Consider the following 24,076-nt stretch of genomic DNA (forward strand, 5'->3'; position numbering starts at 1 on the left):
GAGAAAACTAAAGAAAAGTCTTGGCTGTGGAGATTGGAGGCTCAGGGGTCCAAATGTCTCTGCCAGATTCTTAGAGCATTTTTACTCTGACTCCTAAAGATAGTAGTAGTACATGCTATTTGATGACTTTTGTTTCCATAGTTCTGTCAGTGACAGAAGAACTATCGATATTGTTGATAAAGCAGCAACATAGCCTAGAAGAAAGAATTCTTACCAGTGGTCGCAGTAGGAGAGGGTCCAGGTAGATAGGACGAGGCAGACAGAGCATGACTGTAGAAGGGTTGAAGGGAGGACATGATTCCAAAAAAGATTGTTCTCAATGTGTCGTCTGACTCAACCAGCTGGCAGATTACACTTGCCAAGCCTCTCCCTTTCCTTCTAAATCAGATGTCTCCATATACACTTGAATATGCCTCTGTTTGAGGCAAGTGTGATATGTCCACTTCTTAGTCTTTCTCCAAGGAGGCTATTGATGTCCTGTTGGTTCCAAAGTTTTTTCCCACCCCACCCAGTTTTACTAAAGGGAAGTAAAGGGGAACAAGCGACAGAAGACAGATCCAGAGTCACTGCAGTGAAACACCATTCTGTTTTCCACATAGGGAGCCCCTTACATAACCAGGAGTGTACAACAGAGCACTGTTTAATAATTTCAGGAGCATGGCAACCTTTTTTAGTACCTATCATTTCATGAGACTGGTCAGTTCTTTGGAGAAGGGTGGTACTCTTCAGTAAAAATACTAACCTTCCTGTTGATGTTCCTTTTCTGTTTTTACCTTATCTGATTTCAACCCTAGTCAATATTAATCTGTTTGAGAATCAGATTTGAGTACTAGAAGAGTTCAGAAATCTCTGTGTAACGTCATAAAGGCATTGGGTTGCAGAGGTTTTTTTCCTCCTTGGAAAGAAACAAATGAACTGGAAAAGAGCACAGCATGGCCTTGCTCTGGGCCTCACTCTGGTGATCCTGCCCTCACCCCTGTTTATGTAAGAGGCTCCTCATGTGGAAAACAGAATGTGTCTGCAATGGCATGAATCTCTGTTCCATAGCTAGTCCCCTTTTATTTCCATTTGGTGAAACTCAATTGAGGGGGAAGGAGAGATAGTTTTATATAAAGGTTAAATGATGCTTATAAGTGAACAGATCAAGTACAAGAAGGAGTCAGGAAGAAGCCAGGCTTTCTGAATGCTGAATGTATCTACCCAGGACAGGTTCTGAGCAGACATTGAATAGCATCCCCTGGCTTCAGAGAAAGCCACACAGAAAAATAGAGAATATGACTTTTATTTTCACATATGTGATATTGACAGAGCCATGATATTCCTAAAATGTAGGTTTCTGTTTGTTACTTTATTTTGAGAAAATTGCATTTTTATTCACTACGTCATGAACCATCACTAACACATCCAAAATAGCACACATGATTCCTTATGAAAATAAGAGAACAAAGCCTGTTGTAAGCAAGTGATTTGGGTATTTTCTTCTGTATTTATACATTATTCAACTCTATTAAAACATGATTTTATTTACCTTCTATCAGTTTTTTTCTACCAATTATGTTTTTCCAGTGCTCTATAAGAATAAATATGAAATCATATTTTTTTTTCTGTAAAAGAACTGCAACAACTTGATTATATTTAGAAATCCAATAAACTTCTTATTACATTCACTTGCCTATGTGTGGAATTCTTTTTGAGTCAGATAATCTGTTTCTTTTTCTTGTAACCCCTTACTGTGATTCATTTTTTACATCATTTGCTTTTCCATATGGTCCTCAGAGAACCAGAATGTCTCTTCAAGCAAGCATGGTGCCACGGAGTGTGAAAGCCCTACTCTTCCCTGGAAGCACAGCTGAGCTGAGGTCTGACGTGTTCTAAAATCATTTCACCACCCTCTGTCTGAACCCTGCAAATAAATAACTTTTCCTTTCTAAAGCTGGACCCAAGTGAATGGTCTCTGGAGGTGGGGCTGAGGGGTTTCCATCCTCATCAGCAATTGGCTGACTTCTTACACTCGTATTCCCTCTGTACTAGGAATACTTGTCAGACACTGAGAACCTACTGTGCACTAGGCACCTTGAGGGATACAGACATAAAACAGAGTTTCTGCTTTCAAGGAGTCTAGATTCTGAGTGGCCTGATAGAGGTAAGTACAAATCCTTAACTGGAAAGGAAAGTAAGAATCAGATCAGAGGAGAGTAACTTCACCTTTACACCATTTTCAATAGCTCTGTGATTATTTTACCTTTATTTTGTAGATGAAGATTGTACTAATGGGAGAAATAATGTTAATAACCCAAGATTTCCATTCATTTAATAAAACATTTATTTTACTTTTTCAAGTAGCGGGTCTTTAGGAGAATCAAGACGCACCATCTGTTAAACTCCAGGACAAACTCGAACGAAAGCATATGTGAATCTCCTCTTATGAATGTCAGAAAATAGTACCCCTTTGTTTTTCCCATCTAGGCCTCAAGCTTTATCTTTTTAGTACTGTGTTTCAGTATACAAATGCTAGGATATCTGAGAACTTCAGGTGGGAAGACTCTTCAAAAAACAGCCAGATACAAGATATATTTTTGAACAAACAAATAGCAGGTAAGTCACTGAGACTCAGAATATTCAAAATTTCTTGCCAGAAAGTTGTAAACAAAAGGGGACATTTAAGATGTAATTTTATCTTCCCTTCCCCTGTTTTTCTCCATCACTAACCTTATGTTCTTATGCCATCTCCCCTTCAGCTCTCTGCAGTCTGACACTACACATTCATTCATTTGTTCTTATTTATGGAATGTGAGCAGTAGAAGGGTCTTAAGACAATTTACTCAAACTTGTGAAGGAGTACCAAGTTTCAGAGATAAAGTCACTTTCCAAAGGTCACAATTTAATGGCAAGGCTGGATCTTAAACCCTGGCCCCCTGACTTCCAGCCCAGTGCTAGCATAAATGTGACTTCCCAATTGAACATTTGGAAGTCTATGTAAGTCACCATATTCACAGAAAGGAAAAAAAAAAAAAAAAAAAAAAAAAAAAAAAAACAGAAAAGTCTTGTCCTGATGTAACTTAGTAATGGAATACAGGCTTAGCATACACTAAGTCCTAGGTTTGATCCTTAGCACCAGGGGGGAAAAAAGGCAAAAAAAATCTTATAATGGTGGTATCTCAGTAGATTCAGGAAAAAAAGAATATTAAAATAAGGCATTTATGACTTAAACAACAGCCAAACTAGGAATAGATAGAAACTTTAACTGAATAGATTCTCTATGTAAATCACCCCAAATGGTCACATATTAGAAATAACTATTGAAAATCATAAACAAGATGTTTTCCACACTCATCATAAACAACTGGCTAACTTTACACTTCAATTCCATTATACCTACTTCTATTCAACTTAGCAAAGACACCAGTCAGTGTAGCTATAATAACATGAGCAAAACATAAAGCAGTGGAATGCAAGAAAACAAATATCCATTCATCATAGATGATACAATTATAGAAAACTTTACACAAACTCAAAGCAATATACAACATACTATCAAAGAGTTTAGCAAGTTTGCTAGACGTAACCTATACCCCACACAATCCACTGGGTATGTTAATGTGTAGGCAACAGCCACAGTTTGAAATTATTTTGTTTTGTTCTGTTTCGTTTTTGTTTTTGGTACTGCAGATTGAAATCAGGGGCACTTAGCCACTGAGCCACATCCCAAGTCCTTTTTTGTATTTTATTTAGAGATAGGTTCTCACCGAGTTGCTTAAGGCCTCACCAATTTGCTTAGGCTGGTCTTCAACTTTTGATCCTCCTGCTTCAGCCTCCCAAACTGCTGAGATTACTGGCATGCATCACCAAGTCCTGCTGAAATTATGTTTTTTAGTACATATATAATAGCAACCAAAAATGTAGATTGCCTGAAACATTTTTTAAAATGGATAAGACCTTAATGGAGAAAATCATAAACTTTACTGAAGAGCAGTAAAGGAGATCTAAATAAATGGAAATATGTATCATGTTCAAAGAAAGGAAAATAATGTCACACTAATGTAAATTTTCCCTAAATTTAACCAGAGATTTAACAGAATTCTCATATGACTCATAAGAATTTTTCATAAATTTTGACAAGCTAATTCTAAATGGACATGGCAAAGAAAACACAAAAATACTCAAGAGGTTTTTGAAGAACAAGGAAGAATAATTTTATCAAATAGGACTTTCTATGAAGTTGTGGTCATTAAAACGGTATCTTATTTATATTTTAAAAAGATAAACATACACATGGACCATGACAGAAAATCCTTAAACAAAACCATTCATTTATGATAATTTGATAAATGATATCATTGTGGAAAGAGTAGATGCTGAGATAATTTTTTTAATATGGAAAAAATAATTCCTAATGCTTACCTCATGTAAACAAAACTTTAAGGCCTATTTTTAAAATCTTTATGACTTTAAGGTTACAAACTATTTCTTGAAGAAAATATAAACCAAAAAAGCTATAAGTAAACAAATAGACAATTTAAGCCTCATTAAAAGTAATAAATTTAGTTAATGAAAAGACTCATAATCGCTTCAAGCTGCGAAAAGCTATTTGCCAGACATAATAATGACAAAGGATTACTATCCAGAATATAAAAAAAAAAAATTCCTAAGGAAAAGAAAATTCAGTAGAAAAATAGTCACAAGAGCAGGCCTTTCATGGAAGAAGTAATATACATGGCTGACAGATGAAAGAATTAAATTGGTCATTATGGAAATGGAAATTAAAACTAAAGTGAGTTAGCATTTGATACCAATCAGGTCAGCAAACTCTAAAAGTCTGATAATGCCAAGTATTGGAGATGATGTGGAGCTATAGGTATTTACATACAGAAAAAGTGTGAAATCACTTTGAAAAATAATTTAATATTATCTAATAAAGATGATGATGTCCTAGTCTTATTACCACAGTGTATTAGCTTTCTGTTAATACAGCAAATACCTGAGATAATCAACTTATAAAGAGAAAGTTATTTGGGATAGCACTTTTGGGGGTTCCAATCTATGATTGATTGTCCCTGTTACTTTTGGGCCTGTGGCAAGGCAGCATATCATGATGGGGAGCATATAGTGGAGCAAGCTCTTCATTTAGTGAAGTCCAGGAAGAAAAGAAGGAGAGAGAAAATAAGAGAACAGGATCATGCAGTCTCCTTTGAGGGAATACACCCAATGACCTAAAACCTCTCCCTAGGCCCCACCTCTTAAAGGTTCTACCATTTCCCAATAGTGCCACCATGGGGAGCCAGTCTTTAGGGAACCTTAAGGAAACATTTGAGATTCAAACTATAGGAACTAGTAACTCTGCTCTTGTCCACATACAGAGGCATGTACTAAGACGTACAGAGGTGCATTGTTTATAAAAGTGCAAAACTGAAGTTTTCCCAAAGAGAATTGATGAATAAACTGTAGAATATTTCCACCAGAGAACGATGTATAATAGTGAAAATTAATAAACTATAGTTGAATAAATCAATATGCCAGGTGTGGTAATACATACCTGTAGTCTAGCTCCTCAGGAGACTGGAGCAGGAGGATCATTTGAGCCCTAAAGTTCAAAACTCACCTGGGCAATATAAGGAGACCCCCCCATATAAAAAACTATTTACTATGTATAAATATTTATACATATATATGTAAATATATATAAAAAAATTCTCAGAAACCTACATACCAAATAGAAAAAAAATCAGAAAAATATAGTCATATGATATCATTTATAGAAAATTTTTAAAAATAAAATTACATTGTTTCTCTCTCTCTCTCTCTCTCTCTCTCTCTCTCTCTCTCTCTCACACACACACACACACACACACACACACACACACACACCTCCTAGGGAAGTCATATGGGAGCTTCAGTGATACTATGAACACTCTTACCTCTTTAGTTGGATTATGGTTTCCTAGCCAGTCATTTTATTATTATACATTGTAATAAGTGCTATAAATCCATCAGAAAATTGACAACAAACAGTTAAAATAAAACAATGGAAGAAATTCCCCCTTGTACCTCCATTTCACACTCCATACAGAATTAAGGACTTGATACATCCTTAATGATCAATATAAGAGAAGACCTATGACTACATCTTGGCATTTATTTATTTATTTATTTACTTACTTATTTATTTTGTACAAAATTGTAAAAGATGAGAATGACTAGAAAATGGAGAGCAATGCTCTTAATGTGGATCATGATCATGTAATTATAGAGTGCTTTGCTATCTCTACCCACACTTCTTTGCCTCTGGAATCTCTTATAAGGACCTTTCTTTGTGAAATTTTCACTTTTCTTTGTTTCTTGAAATTGATCACTCCTTCTTGCATTTTCCAACTACAGTGCAAATGATAACCCCATCATTCCTTGGCTGTGTACATCTGCCTATCCAAACTATTACTAAGGTTCCTCTGGAAAAAAATTATTTTCATAATTTAGGTAACCTTCTCCCCAGAGTATGTAGTGCAGTCAGGCACAACACAGATCCTAAATGAGTGATTATCCAATGGAATTAAATTGATTCTCCTTCAATTTCTCCCAAGATTCATCTCTTTCTGCCTGGTTATTTTTCTCAGAAAGTCAATAAAATTCTCACTACTTCCTTATGATTATGTAAAACTAGCAATGGTAGAGAATTTTGCATGAAGTCCCACAAGCCAAATCCTTCAATTCAGATCAAAGAGCCTTCCTTCTTCCATCTCAATTTTCTAATAAAGGGAATCAACCCAATAAATATGAAGAAAGAAGTAGACACAAGACGGTCATGTCAAAGAAGTCTGTATTTATTGGGTCACCCAGGACTAAAACCTTAATTTTACCCCATATCCCCCTCTCTCATCCCTGCATCCTATTCTTCTTTCTCTTTCATACCCATCTCCCTCACTTAATCCACCCTGCCCTTGTCCATTCTTTTACTCCTCTAGGAAAACATTCCAGAGTCTCACTTCTCTTCCTGTCTCAGTCTTTCTGAAATCATCCTTCACCACCACCTCTAAACCATCCTTCACTATAACCAGTCTGGCATTCCCAACCATGAATTGGCCTCACTATCCTCCTGATCCAAACCTTTGTTGTGTCTCTGCTATCCCTAGACACAGTAAAAATATCTTAGCATGAATTTACTGTCTTCAGGTTACCTTTCTGGCTTTTTCTATTCCCACTTCTCCCAATACACCCGCCATGAAACCACATACCACTTTCAAACAGAGTGCACCTTTGTATTTACTTCCCTCTGTTTAGTCTGTTCCTTCTCATTCCTGATTGGCACTGCTTGAGAGCACTACAAGAACTATTGCCACATAATGACTCTGTCAGAACCCCTGCACTGAAGACTTGACTAACCTTCACGTGGCTTCTGGTAGCCTAAGGCAGCATCCCTGGGACAATGTAGCTCACATTTGAGCTCCTGAGAGAAAAGTTCATGGCTATGAAATGAATTTACCATTGGTTCCAGCCAAGAACTGACAATAGGTCCCTGATTCCCTCTTCAAGCATTTACATAAAAATCCTACAACTGTAAATCTTTTCTCTGACATCTATCTATCTATCATCATCATCATCATCATCATCATCATCTATCATCTATCTTCTTTTCTAAAACTTAGGCATATTTCCCAAACACTCAAAAGCCATTCCTTATAAGTGTAATCATTAGGAAGGAGGAAGAACAGGATCTTGGTCTCCATTCTCCATGGAAGAAGAGTATCCCAACATTGATTCTAGCAGTTAGCAAACACAGTTGGCCACTTATTGGAATTTTACACTTTTCTGACCATGCCTGAGTCCTCACTCACTCCCCATCTCTACTTCCTCAATATGACTCTAAAATGCCAGATCATCTCTGCACAAATGGGAAAAATGCTTACCTCCTTTTCCCTAATATCAGTAGTTTCTGGGGTGAAGTTGGGGGTCTGTTTTTGCCCCGTGAGATAATGTCTGATTTGTCCATCTTTGACACTGCTTAGTCAAAGACCCGGGCCACAAGTTACCTTTTCCAGGAAATCTCTTTTCTCTGACCTCTGGTGTTGGTCACTCTGATGTATTACTATGCAACTCTGAACTGCATATATGCTAGCATGGTTATATGAAACTAAAACTGGCTTTTCCTCTACTCAGCTTCCATTTAGATGAGTTGGTTTACCCTCCCCTGTATGCATTGTACCAGGCATATAACAGGCCTATGTAAATATGCACTAAGGCCTGTTATATGGGACAACTGGATGAATGAGGGCTTCTGTATGGGATGGTAAGAACTAGATGTCCTGCCTTTCTGGAGTTCTCCCTAAAGGAAACAGACAGAAGTGTTTTTGCAGAGCAAACGGAAGTCAATGACAACTCTCCAGGAGGAGAGGAAGAGTGGCCAGTTTGGACTTGTTCTTTGTGGTCGCTGAGATATTTTCCACTCTATTGTTTTCCCTTCCTAACTCTTATTAGTTTGTATGCAAAATCTTTTTCCCTTGTGGACTGTGAAGAACTATTTTATATTCTGTACTGTAATGGCGGAAGTTAGAAGGGGGTCTTGAATCCCTTCAAACACTGGATGAAATTTCCCAACTGAAAGGGTTTCATCTCGGTCATAATGAGATAAAAGTGTGTGATGTCAAGCCAACCCAAACTATCCCATTGTTCTCAAGTGTGACTAAATACTGACTAATATTACTTCCTCTGGATTTTTTTTTTTTTTTTTCCTTGCCTCAGTACAGTGGAAAAGTTCCAGGCTCTTGTTATACTTCACAGTCTGGACAGAATGACTTCCTCACATCATAACCACTTAAGACAGAGAAAAGTGGAAGAGAAAAAAAAAAAAAAAAACAACCCAAACTCCCAAGAGTACCCTTAAGTTTAACAAAAGGTTTTTTGTTCTTGGATTTTGTCGTTTTTGTTGTTCTGAGTTATTCATAAGAGCAATAAATAATACTGAAATCCAAGTCAGAAAGGACCTTGCCCAGATCCACTAGTGAGGAGCCAAAGCTTTTCCTGCCTGTGCTGAGATCTGCAGCGTCACCAGGATGCCCCCCATCACAGGGTGGAGGCTGCATGTGCATGCTCCACTTCTTCAGGAGTTCTGGTCCTTCAAAAACAAGTCCTCATACCTATGACTATCAACAGTTTCTTCTGCCTCCCTAGAGACTATTCTTAGCTCTGTCCTTGGGGAAATGAGTAGCGTTTGTATAGAGTAGAGAGATTTAGAACCTTGTTCAGTGTGCACTAGATGATTAAAGACATGACTGGGAATGACTTCCCTTAGAAAGAAAATTGAGAAATGAGCAGAATCAAAGCTCTGGGAATGTCTTCCAGAGATAGAAATGGAGGGGTACTGTTCAAAATTGCCTCTGGAAGATAAGATGGGTCTCTTCTCTCACACCATCCATGGCAGATGATTGATAACCAAAACTGTCTGATCCGAGTCTTTTGGACTGAACAGAGTCTCAATATTTTCTGCACTCTCTCCTTCCAGAACTTTAGAAAGTGTCAGTCCCTGTCTTACCTGACTCCTTCTAGCTTTATTCTCTTTTAGTTTCTACCATTAGGCTTTGTTTTGAACATTAAGTAATGTCTGTTTCTCCTTTCTCCCAGTCAATCTGGTGGCAACAGGGATCAATTGTCTCATGCTACTTTCAGAGAAATTCTACTATCCTGGACAAAAGGGAAAAATTTCCCTCTCTGAAAGCAATAGCTCCTTTAATTGTTGGAAGCTAGAGTATTCACAAGGTGGCACAGACCCCATTGGCAAATCAACCAAATCCCCTAACAACTGTGGGATTCACTTTTCTCATGGTGTGAGTCATTTCTCTAACTTCTGAATTTCCAGTAGTTTTAGGGTCTATGGAAAAGTCACCCTCCACAAGACTTTTCAGCTCCCTGGGAATTAGGAAAAATAATCCATTACATGGCAGAAATGGTCTCCATTTCTTTTCAACTGTGATTGGTAGCTCAGAAGCCACAGTCACCAAATGCAGAGGCTCTGCTAAATCATCACTGTTTTCAGCTACTAATTAGGGCTAAAGTTCATAGCTTATGAGTCTGTGGGGGCTATAAACTACTTCTTTGAGTGATTAAGCTTCCTAGAAAACACATTTTGATGACCACAAGAACCATTCTCTTGCAAAGGTTTTCTGAGACAATGAACAAGATCTCCATGAATGGAGGATCAGTAGCTCGGAACTCTGGATGTGACAGGTACCCTGTTTTCTCTAACTAGACACCTCCTCTACCTCTTTGGTTCTGATAAGATGCCTCAGGGGACCACATAAGTGACAAAATCAAAGATATTTCAGTTAACAGAAGATTCACTGAGTTTATGAGAGGACAGCAAGGCCCAAAAATCTTGGATCGTGTTAGGCAGCATAAGTTGTAACATAGTCAGTGAGAGAGTCATATGCCACTTCTGGGGTACTGGATCCTCAATTTAAAGGAGTGTGTTTAGAGAAAGGGAATGTGTTGGCACGGGAACCAGAGGCCTGTGCTTAAGTACTTTTACATGAGTTATTTCATGGCAAATATACAGGCATTTTCTCCAGATCTTTTTCAGAAGTGCTCTCTTAGTATGTCTTTTTACAAAGATTACACAAAATCTATATGCTCATTGTGGAAAAAGTAGAAAGTACAAATAGCACAGAGAAAGTTTTAGTCTTCCATGAACCCATCCATCATCAAGAACAGGGTTTCTCAACCTTGACATTACTGACATTTTGAGTTGGCTAATGCTTTGTTGTTTGGGCTATACTGTGCCTGATCAGATAGTTAGCAGATGCCTGGCCTCTACCCACTAGATGTCATTAATACATCTGCCCTCATTTGGAGCAATCAAATATGGGTCACCAGACATTGCCAAATTTCCCCTAGAGGAACAGAATCACTCTTATCGACAGCCATTGCTTTAGACATAGGCCAGTGGCACCATTTTTCTGGCATTTTTCCTGCATGCATAAAAGTGAATATACATTTTTAAATGATTAAAGTGGTGATGTGTGCTAGGGATGTAGCTCCATGGTAGAGCACTTGGCTTAGCCTGTGGAGAACCTACATTTGATCCTTAGCATTGCTGCTACAGCAAAAGACAACCTAAACTGGCATTGTGGTATTTTGTTTTCTATTTTTACTTTCCACTTATTCATATGTGCTGAACATTCTCCTTCAAACATATTCTGAATATATCAATACTTGTTCTACAACATCATCTTATTGACTTCATTGTGCTCTATTGCATAGCTGTACATGGTTCATTTTGTGCCCAATTTATGGACATTGAGATTATTTTCAAGGGGAGTATGAGCATTATTATTCCTTTTTTATCTTCAAAAATGGTAGGAGATTGGCATGAATAAGGAAATAAAGTCTTGTACTACTTCCTTCCAATTACAGAGACCATTGGGGGAGCAAGGGAAGAAGTGGAATCTTAAGACCTGTTGACTTTTTTGTGCTGTTAACAGTTAAGACTCTGATTAGAAGCTGCTCACGAGTCTCTGGTTAGGCTTGAGTGGGTACTGAGAAGTAGTGAACCAGATAAATTTGTGAAAATATGAAGGAAAGTAAACAGCTTAGGGATGGCTGGCCAAAGAGGATACCACAAATAAGAAATCAGTGGTAGAGTGCTTGCCTAGCTTCATGAGGTCCTGGGTTTGATCCCTAGAACCTCAAAGGGAAAAAAAAAGAAAGAAAGAAAAAAAAAAAAAAAAAAACAGAAATCCTGGAAAATAATATCAAAATAGATGGAAAGAGAGAAAAGAGAGAAGTAAGGAGATACAAAGTAAGATGTTTGTCTGCTGGGATGTCAACTTCTCCATTATCCAAACCCTCAGGAAAAGCTGACCATATTCTCTGTCTATGTCCCACATACCTGGGGGACCGAAAGGTATTTGGACTAGGCAGTATTTAGGATAGATCACTGCAATAAAAAGGATGGCCAGAGAAGGGGACAGAATATGGACAGAGAATTAAAAAGAATTTGCAGACAGAGGCAACTAGGAGAACAAGAATCACTGGAGATATTGGGATTTTGGTCACAAGGTTTTCACTGTACATAAACTGTACATAAATCGTACATAAACTGACTCAATCTTACTTAAATATTATAGGTCAAAATGACCTCAGCAGGATAAAAACTGAGTATATCTAACTGGCCGAGACTTAAATCCTGACCCCACTTCTTTTTGGTTCTTATAAACAACACTACATTGAACAGTGCCATAGCTAAATATTAGCACATATTCTTCACTTTTTCCTTAGGCTGAATATTATAAGTGTAATTGCAGGGTACAAAGGAATGCATGTTCTTAAGACTTCTAATACAATAGTGTCAAAAGCCCTGACAAGAAGGTTTAAATGATAATTTACTGTTTTCCCAGACAATCAGCAGGAATGACAGTTACCTTTCCCCCAGTAGTTCACCAATACTCATATACATTCTTCCCATTTTATAGGCAAATGAGGCCTGCCCATGTTCACAGAGACATGTAGCTAGACCTAGAGTCCATGGCTTTCTGACTTCAAGTCCTCCTTATTTACCATGTTTCCCGTATCAGCACTGGCATATGTAACCTTTAGAGGACACCTCTAGCATCAGTCCTGAACTTGTCACCCCTCTGCTTAACCTCATTGATCTAGGTTGAAGTTCAAACTCTTTCAGTGGCTTAAAAAACCCTTTGGGGTCTAGTCCTTGCTTACCTCTCCATCCTTTCCTTACCCTGAATTCTAAGTTTCTTCCATTAAAATTTCCCTAAGTTCTCAAATGACTTTGTTCTCTCTTGCCTCGGAGCCTTTGTTCTGAATCTTCCCTTTCTCTTCATCCATCTTTTCCTGAGTAACCTCTGCTCATGCTTCAGGTTGAACTGAAACCTCAGTTCCTTTGTGCCTCTTAGATTCTGGGTTACATGCCCCTATTACTTCCATGTGCTTCTACAGTGCTTTTTACTTCCCTGTGACAGTACTTACAAACTGTGTTGTCAACCTTGTTTAATGTCTGTCTACCCCATTCATTTTCAAGCAACTTCAGACACGATCCATACTTCTAAAACCCAAGCTCAGTTCTTGCTGAGTAGCCAGTTACCCCTTTAGACTAGACAGGTACCTTCCAGGTTACCACAATCCCACCACTTCTGAGGGTTTTATAAACAGCCCACTTCACTCATTCATGTTCCCTGCTTGGCATCTGTAGGCATGTGATTGCACAATCTGCTCAAGAAAATGTGCTTCCTGTTTGCATGAGGAAGAATCTTCCAATGGTAAGACTTGTCTGACCATGGACAAGGCCCTCTCTTCATATTGTAGCATGGTCTTCTGCACATGCTTCTTAGGAACACCTGGTCCTGCCAACATGCCTGGGAGGTGCCAGAGGGCAGGAATTAGCCATACTCCCAACCAGAGCACCACGTGCCAGGTGGTCTCTGAGTGTGCATGGAGCCAAATTGAACTAAACGACTGTCTTGGCAACAGCTAACTTTCCAAGACTCAACAACTTGCTTCCAGCCCAGCCAAAGGCTTGCCACTCTGAGGCAAATGTCACTGTGGTGGAGCTGTCTTAATGAGAAGGCATGCTTGCTTCTCTTCTGGGGGAGTTTCCTAGAGCGATGCTCTTAGAAACTCCTTGGCAGGAATCCTGAGCCAGGCTTGGCATTGACAGCGTCCTCCTGCTGGCATTAACAAGCCTCTTATTTAAATGTAAATGAGCTCTCAGTGCCAGTTTGTGAGTGAAACACATCGCTTGTGTTAAACCAGAGCTGGGAATGCTACAACACACCAAATGTCGGCTTGGTTTCCTCTTCCCCACCACAGCCGTAGTTCTCAGTGTAGCTCTCTTTGCCTGCCTTCCTCTCTCGGCATCACTGGAAGTCCTCAGACAACAGGGACAATTGTTGGAGTCCAGGGATCTGCTCATAATAGCCTTCAACAAATTACTTAGATATGCAATATAACCAAATAAATCAGGCATTATAAAACTAGCACCACATCAAATCCCAGTCACAAAGAGGTCTTCAAGGCCCATCAGAGGTCTGAGCTGCTTCCACTGGTTTGCTGACTATGCCAGTCCACCTGTCTCTAGGAGTCCACTTGTGCTGTACATGCTCCAATCTTCATGTACATTCTTAACCCTTCTCCTGGATTGCTTCTAATTTTAACCAAATACACATTGGTGATTTTGCCCAACGTCTGGTCCTACTTAGCCATCTGTTTGCCCACTCCCAGTTTTCCAGCTCCTATTGTCCATATTTTATCTAAAAATCTTGCTTTGGCATTTCCCTCTCAATTTCAGGTATTTTTGGAGTTGACTTGTGTTCCCCCAACATGTGGTTTATACCTGCTTCTCTGTCTGACACGCTAATGGCCAACATATTTGCAGGTTGTAATATGCTAGATGCTAGAAGGTTTCCGTTGTCATGTGTTCAATGTAACTGGGCTATGTGTACATCTTGAGACCAAGGTTGGATTTTTGTAGCCTCAGATCCTAGCCCAAATCCTAATGAATGAGTAAATAAAACGGTGAATGACAAGATGAAGAAAAGAGAAGAGAAACTCCATTTAGCCACCAGGATCTTACTACAAGAGACCAAGTAGGGCTTTGTTCCACTTCAACATCCTTCAGTCTGGCATGTGATTTCTACCCAAGCTTATTACTCAGGGTTCTCCAGAGAACAGAACCAACACACACACACACACACACACACACACACACACACACACGCACACATTAGTTCACAAGACTGTGGAGGCCAAGAAGTCCTACTATCTGCTGTCTGCAAGTTAGAGAACCAGAAAAATCCTGTAGGATCCTTGAGTTTGAGTCCAAAGGCTCAAGAATCAGAAGCTCTGGTGTCTAAGGGCAGAAGATAGATATCCCAGTTCAAGAAGATAGAGAATTTGCCCTTATTCTGCCTTTTCGTTCTATTTCTATTCAAGCCCTCAACAGATTGGATGATGTCCAACCACAATGGGGAAGGTGGATAGACTTTAGTTAGTCTACTGATTCAAATACTACTTTCTCCCAGAAACATCCTGAATTCGTTTTGTGAAACAGAATACTATAGACTGGGTAAATTATAAAGGACAGAAATTTGTTGCTTACTGTTCTGGAGACTAGAAAGTTGAAGATCAAGTTTCAGTGTCTGACTGTTATCTGCTTCCAAAATGGCACCTTGAGTGCTGTGTCTTCCAGAGGGTAGGATGCTGTATACTCACGTGAAAGAAGGCATCAGGGTACAAAGGGGATGAACTCCTTTCTCTTAGTTCTTTTTTGAGGGCACCTAATTCCATTGATGAGGGCAGAGCCCTCATGGCCTAATCATTTCTAAAGGCCCTACCTCTTGATACTACCACACTGGCCACAACTGAACTTTGGAGGGGACACACCCAAACCATAGCATGCACTCATAGACACACCCAGAAAGAATTTTTTAGCCACTAACTGGGCATTTCTTAGCCCAGTCAACTTGACACATAAAATTAACTATTCCTCCAGGTGTTCATTTTGATGTCAAGGTGATGTCAACTTGAGTTAACCCACAGAATGTACTATAAACATGAAACATGTACTGTGGAAGCCCTCCGTGACAAGGGGGCCTCCATGACTTGGTGCAAGATGCAAAATGATAAAAAGGAAGCCCCGCAAGATAAGAGGTAACTTCACCTGGGTCACTTTGAATCCAGTAAAATGTCTTTGTTGTAAGGCAGAACACTGGTGTCAGTTTTATTGTCTGAGCTCCTGAATTTTCTAGCTGCCTCAGCCCAGTGACTGATAAAAAAGATGTTCCTGATGGCTGAGTCTGGTCTAAAACCATATAAACAGCAGTCCTTACTCCCTAAGCTCCATCCACAATAATGCTTATACATAGACTTTAGTTGATGACTTGAACTGGGAAAGATGATTTCCGAGTATCAGTGGTGCCTACTGTCCCTAATAGTTCTCATTGATCTGGGGCTTCTGTGTAAAGAAGGGTTTGAGGCTGATAAGATCCGTTGGGTTTGCACAAGTCTCTGTGAGACTAAGCACAGATAACATATAGGACATGGAGGAAGGAGAAGAGGCTTCCAGTCATTCTTCAGGAATCCAGTGACAGCCCTGCATTCTTCACACAGGAAACTTTGAAGAGAGACACCTTGACTCCATCTTGATGTTCTCATGATATTGAGGGGAAACAGGCAGATGAGTTGTGACTTTTACTGACACTCTCCTTTGTGAGTCCACATCAATCTTCTATTTGGGGACTCCCAACTATAAATGGGAGACATTTTGGGGAAAGCTATCTCTAGAAACTGAGTGAGTATAGGGTTACTTTATCAAAATTTTAATTAAAAAAACTCTCCCCCCAGTTGTTTTTGGTTGTCACAGATTGGTACTGCCTGAGGTATTTCACGTACATTTCAGTTATACTCTAAATGGAAAATAAAGGCATGAAAGAGCCCTGGGTTCTTTCCTGGAGGCAGGTACCCTGGCATTTAGTTATCCCTCAGCATCTAACATAGAGGATGTCCTGAATGAACTTTTTCTTTGGGAGCTAAAGGGAGGCAATTGGGCTCAATAAGTTCTAGGAAAAAATACATTGAAAAATAGCAGAGTACAAACCTAACACTTATCAATCCATTCACATAACAAATGTTAAGTGTCTACTGTATATATAAGGCAGCATGCTAGACTCTGCAGATAGATTGTGGAGAGAGCAGACATGAGCTTTGCCCATGGAGAAATTTCAGTCAAGCAGGCAAGACAGTTGTTAGTGAAACAATAAAGATAAAAGTAAAATAACTGTGATAGCTCTATGAAGATGAGATGAATGATTCTTTGGGGAGATAAATAAAAATGTTCAGGAACTCTAAGCAGTATGTGTACTTTGTGGCTCTGTATAATGAGAATATAGAAGGTGACATGAGAAGCTGAGTGCATGAATATGCTTTTGTGTGTACAGTGAAGGTGAAACTGGGGATAGGGCTAGGCAGGGCCTGGTCACAAGGAGGAAAATGATACCATATAAGCTAAGAGATCGAGGCCAAGCAAGAGGAGTTTTAAGAATTAAGTAGTCTACTGGGAGATTGATGGAAAGAACCATATTTTGTTTATCTGTGTTTATCTCTTTCCCTTCCCCAAGGCAACTAGCATAGAGAGCATCTGAGTGGGTGCTCTATGTGTCTTTGTGGACTAAATATATTTTTCTCAACTATACAAGAAAGGGAGTCTTAGATGTGTTTCATTGATTGGGCAAGGTCACTTAGCCTGTTGATGGGTAGAAACAAGATTGAAATCCAACATTAAAATAAACAGCATTCTGAAACAATGTTGTTTCATAACTGATTCCTAAGCCACAATTTATGTGATGGTAGAGGCACCAAGAAGAAAGTATCACTATACACACAGAGCTCCAAGAGGTAAGCACATCCACACCTGTTCACGAGCCCACCCATACCCTTCCTTCCTCCATCATTTCAATTTCCCATCAATCCAGGATGCTACCATTGCTTTGGTCAGAGACAGAGGAGGACATGAACTTTGCCTGGAATAGTCAGTCTCTCTCTCTCTCTCTCTCTCTCTCTCTCTCCCTCACCTGTGTGCATTTTTTCTCTTCCTAGAGGGACACTAGAGTGAAATGCTATCTGGGAAGCTGACAGCTGGGTAGTCATCAGATTTACAGTAACAGTAGGTCAGAGGCTAAGTGGAAACCGTGTAGATGTAAAACATCTACCTCCTTGAAATATTGCCTTCCCCTGTGAAATGGACACAGGAAGTGATCTATTGCTCCTTGGTTCTCTTTATTTACGGAGTTTCTACATTACTTTCCAAGAGCACAACCTCTACTCAGTTCATTACAGTCATTTTGCTGGGCACTGCTGGACTGATAGCAGTTGGTCTGGTAAGGGACCTGTGAGTACTTCCACAAATGAGAGCAAGAAGTGGCTGGAATCTTACCTCTGAGAAGTTTGAGTTCAGCTAGGTCTCAGGCCATCTCCTTTGCCTTTGGCCTGAGCATCTGAATATGGTAATGGATCCCACATCCACGGCATTCATACATTTCATACCTGGAAAATACAACACAGCCTGATGCCTACTCCATGTCCTTGGAACAGTTCAGTGTTCTTGTACTTTTTAAGATCAGAAAGGAAGCACTCTTGACCTGACAGCCTAAAATTGGGTCCCACAGTTCATTTGTATTTTAGTTGTATTCTCCAGTCTCCTGGCAGCACAATTTAACAATTTCACAATTTATTACCTGTGCAGCAGATTGTTTTATTCTCTCTCTCCATCTCTCTGTGTGTGTCACCTTATGTAACTCACAGTTTTGGTGGTTCCAAGTGCATTGGTTTGGCCTGTGGTAAGTGCCTAATGGTAGATGGCGTCACATCCAGGTAGGAGTGTATGTAGGGTTGAGGAACTACACTTCAAATCAGGAAGTGGAGAGAGAAGGGGTCAGATTTGCTCCTTTTATTATCACAAAAGAACTACCTTAATCCTTCAAGGGCATACTATCAATGACTCAAGGAACTCTCACTGAGCCTCACCTCTTAAAAGTGCTACCATGTCCCAGCACCACCATCCCAAGGACCAGGTTCCCAACACATGGACTCTGGAGAGACTGCATACATATCCAAATTATAGCACTTCCTACATTGGTTGACTCAGATTCCTTCACTGCAAATTTCAGGCCTTCCACTCACATGCACCAGAGTAACTCTACATCTATCTGTTACACAGAGAGTTGGCTTTACATAAAAACTTCACAAAAGAAGTAACAATACTAATTTCCTTAAACCATTTGGGTTAAATCTTTTCCCTGAAACCTGAGACAATGTGTGATACTCTTGTTTCTTACATGTGGATTCTATGATTCCTTCCTGACAAATTCATGTAACCAACTATAAAATTGCACATTGTACATTTTTAATTAGCAGAATTATAAAACAATGCCTAAGTACCCATGAGATTTTTTTTTGTCAATGATTTTCACATCATATGCTTAGAGTGACTTTAATCTGACTGAATCTTGCCAAGAATTCATAGGAAAATCTCTGCTTTCCTTGCAAATATTAAGATACATCAACCTCAAAGGGTTGGTTTAGCTTTATATTTTAATGCCTGGTATCAAATCCATTTAACTATGTGGTGCTTACCCATTAAAGACGGTTGGCAGATTCAACTAGCCAGTATGGCAAAGGCATAGTCCATCCCAGAATATGCAGAATTTGGGATAAGTAGTGACCTCTTACTGGTGCCCACACTGAGGACAACCAAGAAAATCAAACTCTGGCAAAAATGTTACCCTACTGTGAGGAGTTTGAGGACAATTTAAGATTTTATTTTGCATGAGAAGATCTGGGGGGCTGTGAGACCCACTCCTTTTCATTCAATCTAAACTTGACCTATGATTTTCTCTAACAATCCCCTAGAATTCACAGCTTAAGGGCAGAGTAAAATGCTATTTGTGTTTATGTAATACATAGTATCTCTGAGGGAGGAAGGTCAGTTTCTTAAAAGTTAGTACATCTTGGCTCATTTCCCTTTAGTCAGAGACAGCTCTTTGTAAATAAAGTAATAGTTGTTGGGTTTTCCTTCTTTCTACCAAAGGAAAGGGAGCACATACAGAAGAGTGAAATTTCACCTTAGGAAAAGACCTAAGAGATTTAATTGATTTGCTTTTGTAGACATGTGGAATTTCCCCTCAGTAACAAGGAACTCACCTTCTATTAGCTCTACAGTTACAGTTCTCTCTTTCTTTCTCTCTGTCTCTCTCTCGCCCTCTCTCTCTCTCTCTTCTCTCTCTCCAAACATATGTGTGTGCGTATGTGTGTTTTCTTTTTTTTTTCCTGAGCTACAGTAGACTTGTCATATCTACCCACTGAATCTAGTTACATCCTCTGATACCACAGAGAAGAGGTAAGTTCAACAAATCTTCCTCCTTCTCTTCATGACAACTCTTTCTCCATTAGACACTACAAACTGTCCTTCTTAGATAAAGGAATTAATCTTTCATTTACCTCCTACAGTACGCTAAACAGTTTAAATCATTACCTCCAATAATTCACTATTATTCCATGGAGTGAGATTACTCAATGTTCCTTAGCCCACTAAGGATCAGAGAGGGGAAGTCTGCATGTTATCCACCTTGGAGGTGCTGTGTCAGGAATTTAGGACCAGCCCTGGAAAGCCTGATTAATTTTCCCCTCATTTTCTGTTGCTTTCCAGCAGAAAGGAGCGTGGATAAAACTCTTTAGGTAACACCTACTAGGTGCTGTGAACTTTATCCAAGACTGAAACTGAGTCAGGATCTTCATGGGTCCAGTTGACCCTTTGACTTCAGTCTTCTAAGTTGTCACTCTAACTGCTATATCCAAATACAATAACAAGCCCCATTCCCATCATATTGTTGGAGATCTTGTATTTTGAAGGACTTTAGGGAAAGATGACCTTTTCTGCTTTCCAGTTGTCATTTCACTCTTTAGAGATCTGTTCCAGTTTCTCTTCAAGTCTCCCTGGTCTTCCGTGTCCCCAATTCTGGTGAAGGATGTCATCTTTGCACATTTCTTCATCAGGGTCACAGAATCAACACCTTATCCTGATCTGCTCACTTCCTCTTCTCTACTGACATAGGCTGTTGTACAATACTCTAAGATTTGGATAATGAAGGGACATAGAATAGGAAATGAATTAAACGACATATATCCGACTTCACTGACATTGTAGCTCATGGGCATCCCCCATCCAAGGAAGTACCTTGCTGGAGACTCCCTCCCCCAAATTCTTTCCTCTCTAAAATAGTTTCTTCTCCAATCCTATCACCGAAGTACTTATCCTTTCAACCTTCCCAGGACACTAGAAATCTCTTCAAGTGCAAATAGAAATCTCAGTGTGAGGAAGAGACCAGTGCATGTTATTATATAAAGTAATTTATCTTTTCATTGGCTTAATTCACACTTCCAGAATGAGCCTTGGCCCTGTCCTTGCATAGTAGCCAAAATGCTGATTAAAGCATTTTCCTAATAAAAGGGCAGCTGTTTTATCAAGGAAGTCTACCTATGTACCCTGGAAGAGAAAATATTTGCAGCCAGCATGAGGGAGAAAGAGAAGTAGAAGGGGGAGGGGAGGAGGAGAAAAAGAGAGAAAGAAGGAAGAAAACTGGGGAGGGGGGAAAGGAGAGGGAAAGGAGGGAAGAAGGAGAAAAAGGGCAAGAGAAAGAGGAAGGAAGGAAGGAGGGAGGGAGGAAAAAAGGAAGCAAGCATACTTATTCAGGAGTTTCCGGTACTGTTCATCTTCAGAAGAGCAAACCCTACTATTGTAATCAAAAGCCCTTTCTGAAACAGAGTAGAATTAATTTGACTTTTAAAATACAGACGACTTGAGTCCAGTAAAAAAGAAAAAAAAAATCACACTCTCTTTGTCACATTTCCTATCTTAAAATAAACAAAGAAAACTAGAGAAGATACCTGGAAATAAAGCAGTTGTCTTTGCTGCCAACCTTGCTGATAGAGATCCTACAATGGGAGGCTGCTTTTGAAATCTAAAGGTCTCTGTAGGAGAAAAGTATAATATGTGTGTTTAATCAAAGTTTTTCATGCCATGGGAGCCTTCAGAAATGAAGACCCAAACACCCCAGGAAAACGGTCTACTTCTATGATTATGAAGAATGGCTACCTGCGCCCGTAGAAAAGCAATTGAACAAAAGGATGTGACCTAATGATAACAGACGGAGGCAGAAACAGAAAAGAAAGGCCTGCCTATCCAATTCTTGGTCTATGTGGCATTCCTTATTCCTGGGTCTGGGGCAGGATACTAGCCACATGAGGGTCTTCGAAGAAGAAGGGAGACCAGAGAGTATTTCTAGGCTTCATGGCTTGCTATAGGGAAGAGGGGTTCTAAATTCTATGATCCACCAGGAGAGAAATTACAGTTTTCATGAATCACTTTGGTGGAAGAAAGAAGGATAAGAAACAGAAGAACAGGAGAAGATCTGAAAGACCTTGCTCCTGAGACCCTTCCAGTTTCCTTCAGTTCAAAATACTCAGCATACCAAGGCACCATACTTAGGGGCATCCGGTTCTGAGCCCCAACATCTAAAACTAGGCAGAAAACTAAGATGCAGAGTAGCATTTCAAGACCTGCCCAGAGTTCCAATTCCAAGCTGTGTTGCTTCTTTCCCAGGCCACAATCATTTTGTGGCAATATATTCAAGAGACAGTTAAAAAAATATCTCTTCCCCATTTACTGCTTTAGAAACAGAATCTACTGCCTAATTGAGACTCCTTTCTGCCTAATTACTCCATTCCCAATTTTTTTTAAGCAGCAGAGTTGCTGTGGAATTATGTACTGTATAATTTCATCATTTAGCAATATGTAAATCACGAGAAGAAAAGAAGAGGGAGAGGGAGGCAGGAGAGGGGGTGACCATCCCTTTGAATTCCTATGTGTAGAGAAGGGTGTTAAGGCGTGGAGAGATGAGGGAAGAGCTGGAAACCACATGGCAGAACTGGGTTTGAGTTCTAATTTCTCCACTTAAGAAATTCCTGCCTCTTGGAAAATTATATCATAGTCCTGAGCTTCCATCTTCCCTCTGTCCAAAATTTCACATGTCCAGCACCTGGCATAGCTCCTAGCTTCAAGGTGGGTCTTGATCATTAACTGGTAGATGAACAAACAAACATTCAGAAGGGAATGAACACAAAATTCCCTTCTTAATTGTTTGCAGGGTGAAGTGATAAGGTGACATAAAAATATTAAAGAAACCATAAAGTGCTGATTATGTGCAGAGTATCTTAATTCCTACTAGAGAAAGTACAGTTTAATGTCAAATTTTCAGAAAACACCTTTTCATTGCTTTTTTTGCTGATAAAGCAGTCTGCTTGTACAGAAGCAGAGATAAAACAATAGGGTTCCAAAGGACTAGTGTCTGTCACACATGAAATCACTTTTAATTTCCCTGGCTATCCTGCCTATTATGTAGATGAAAGTACGGTGGACAAGAGTTAATGTCTGCCATTATTTTCAATGAGTCCAGGGAAAACCTCCTGCACCTGGTATCCTCCAGGAGCTGTTCGGATCTGGGGCTGTTGAGATGATTCCCCACAAGGGTGCACCTCTCAGGTTTCCCTGTAGGTGCTCTTCAGACTCTACCTGATGGTACAGATGACAAAGGTCTGGCCTATCTGCAGCTCACTCGATCACAGCTAGGAGCATACACCTCTAGGTGTCACACTGACGCCTTAAGGAGTGACAGTTTTGGTTCCCCAGGCTCCTGAGAGCATCTTTGTCATGGAGTTTGCTCTAAAAGACATAGAATCAAACTCTACCTACTGTGCAAGCAAAGGGGCTCTTCTTTCTATTGCCTCTCAATTCAGGCTTTAACTCTGGATGGTAGGAAATGCAATCCTGCCTTAATCCTTCCAAAGAAGGTTGACTTCTGATCGCCAGTGTCTTCAAGAGATGCTGAATATGACTGAATGATCTAGAGTTGGGAGAACTGGGATGTTACTACCTCTTCCGGACCTCTGTTTTTTCTCTTGGGGTTAAAAAAAAAAGTAGGTGATATCTGATTTCTGTTCCATCTTATACTATAGCACTCCCTCCTTCTGAGATCAGAGTCCCTTGACCTCTTGGTTAATATTTTGACATAGTTGGACTAATTTTGCATTGGAAGAAAAAAAATTTAAATGACCCAATGAACCCATCTGCTTATGTCAGTATGGAAGACTTAGATTGGAAAACTGGCTTCACAAACACTGTTTCTCATACAATACAAAGATTTGCCTTTCTCATGGATAGGGTTCAGTGTATGAATTATAGTGGGAAAGCACAGGACTTGGGATCCCTAGACCTGGAACTGAACACTGCTTCTGTCAAGTCCAGTCATGTGACTCTGGGCAAATCCCTTCAACACTATGAGCTTACACATTTCCTCCCCTGTGAAATAAAAATACTACTACTTCCCCCCATAGGTAGTTGTAGGATTAAGCTAGAAAATAAACTGACAAAAACAAGGGATATGATTGATACTACTTTAAAAAGCATGAGAACTGATTAGGTCAACCACTATAGAGTACTAAAGAGCAATAATGGTGGGGCCTTAAATTT

At 39.6% G+C, this 24,076-nt stretch overlaps 1 long non-coding RNA gene across 1 annotated transcript; it reads right to left on the minus strand.

Annotated features, from left to right (window-relative positions):
• Window positions 1-3,721: 3,721 nt before the first annotated feature.
• On the minus strand, window positions 3,722-20,569 carry LOC124993526 (uncharacterized). The gene is made up of 3 exons (XR_007110324.1): window positions 20,420-20,569; window positions 17,927-18,036; window positions 3,722-3,852 (listed from the first exon to the last, which is right to left on the minus strand). It is a non-coding gene; the product is annotated as an uncharacterized LOC124993526 (long non-coding RNA).
• Between the last annotated feature and the right edge of the window lie 3,507 nt (window positions 20,570-24,076).

The sequence above is a fragment of the Sciurus carolinensis genome, chromosome 9 (assembly GCF_902686445.1).
Source record: "Sciurus carolinensis chromosome 9, mSciCar1.2, whole genome shotgun sequence".
Classification (NCBI taxonomy): Eukaryota; Metazoa; Chordata; class Mammalia; order Rodentia; family Sciuridae; genus Sciurus; species Sciurus carolinensis.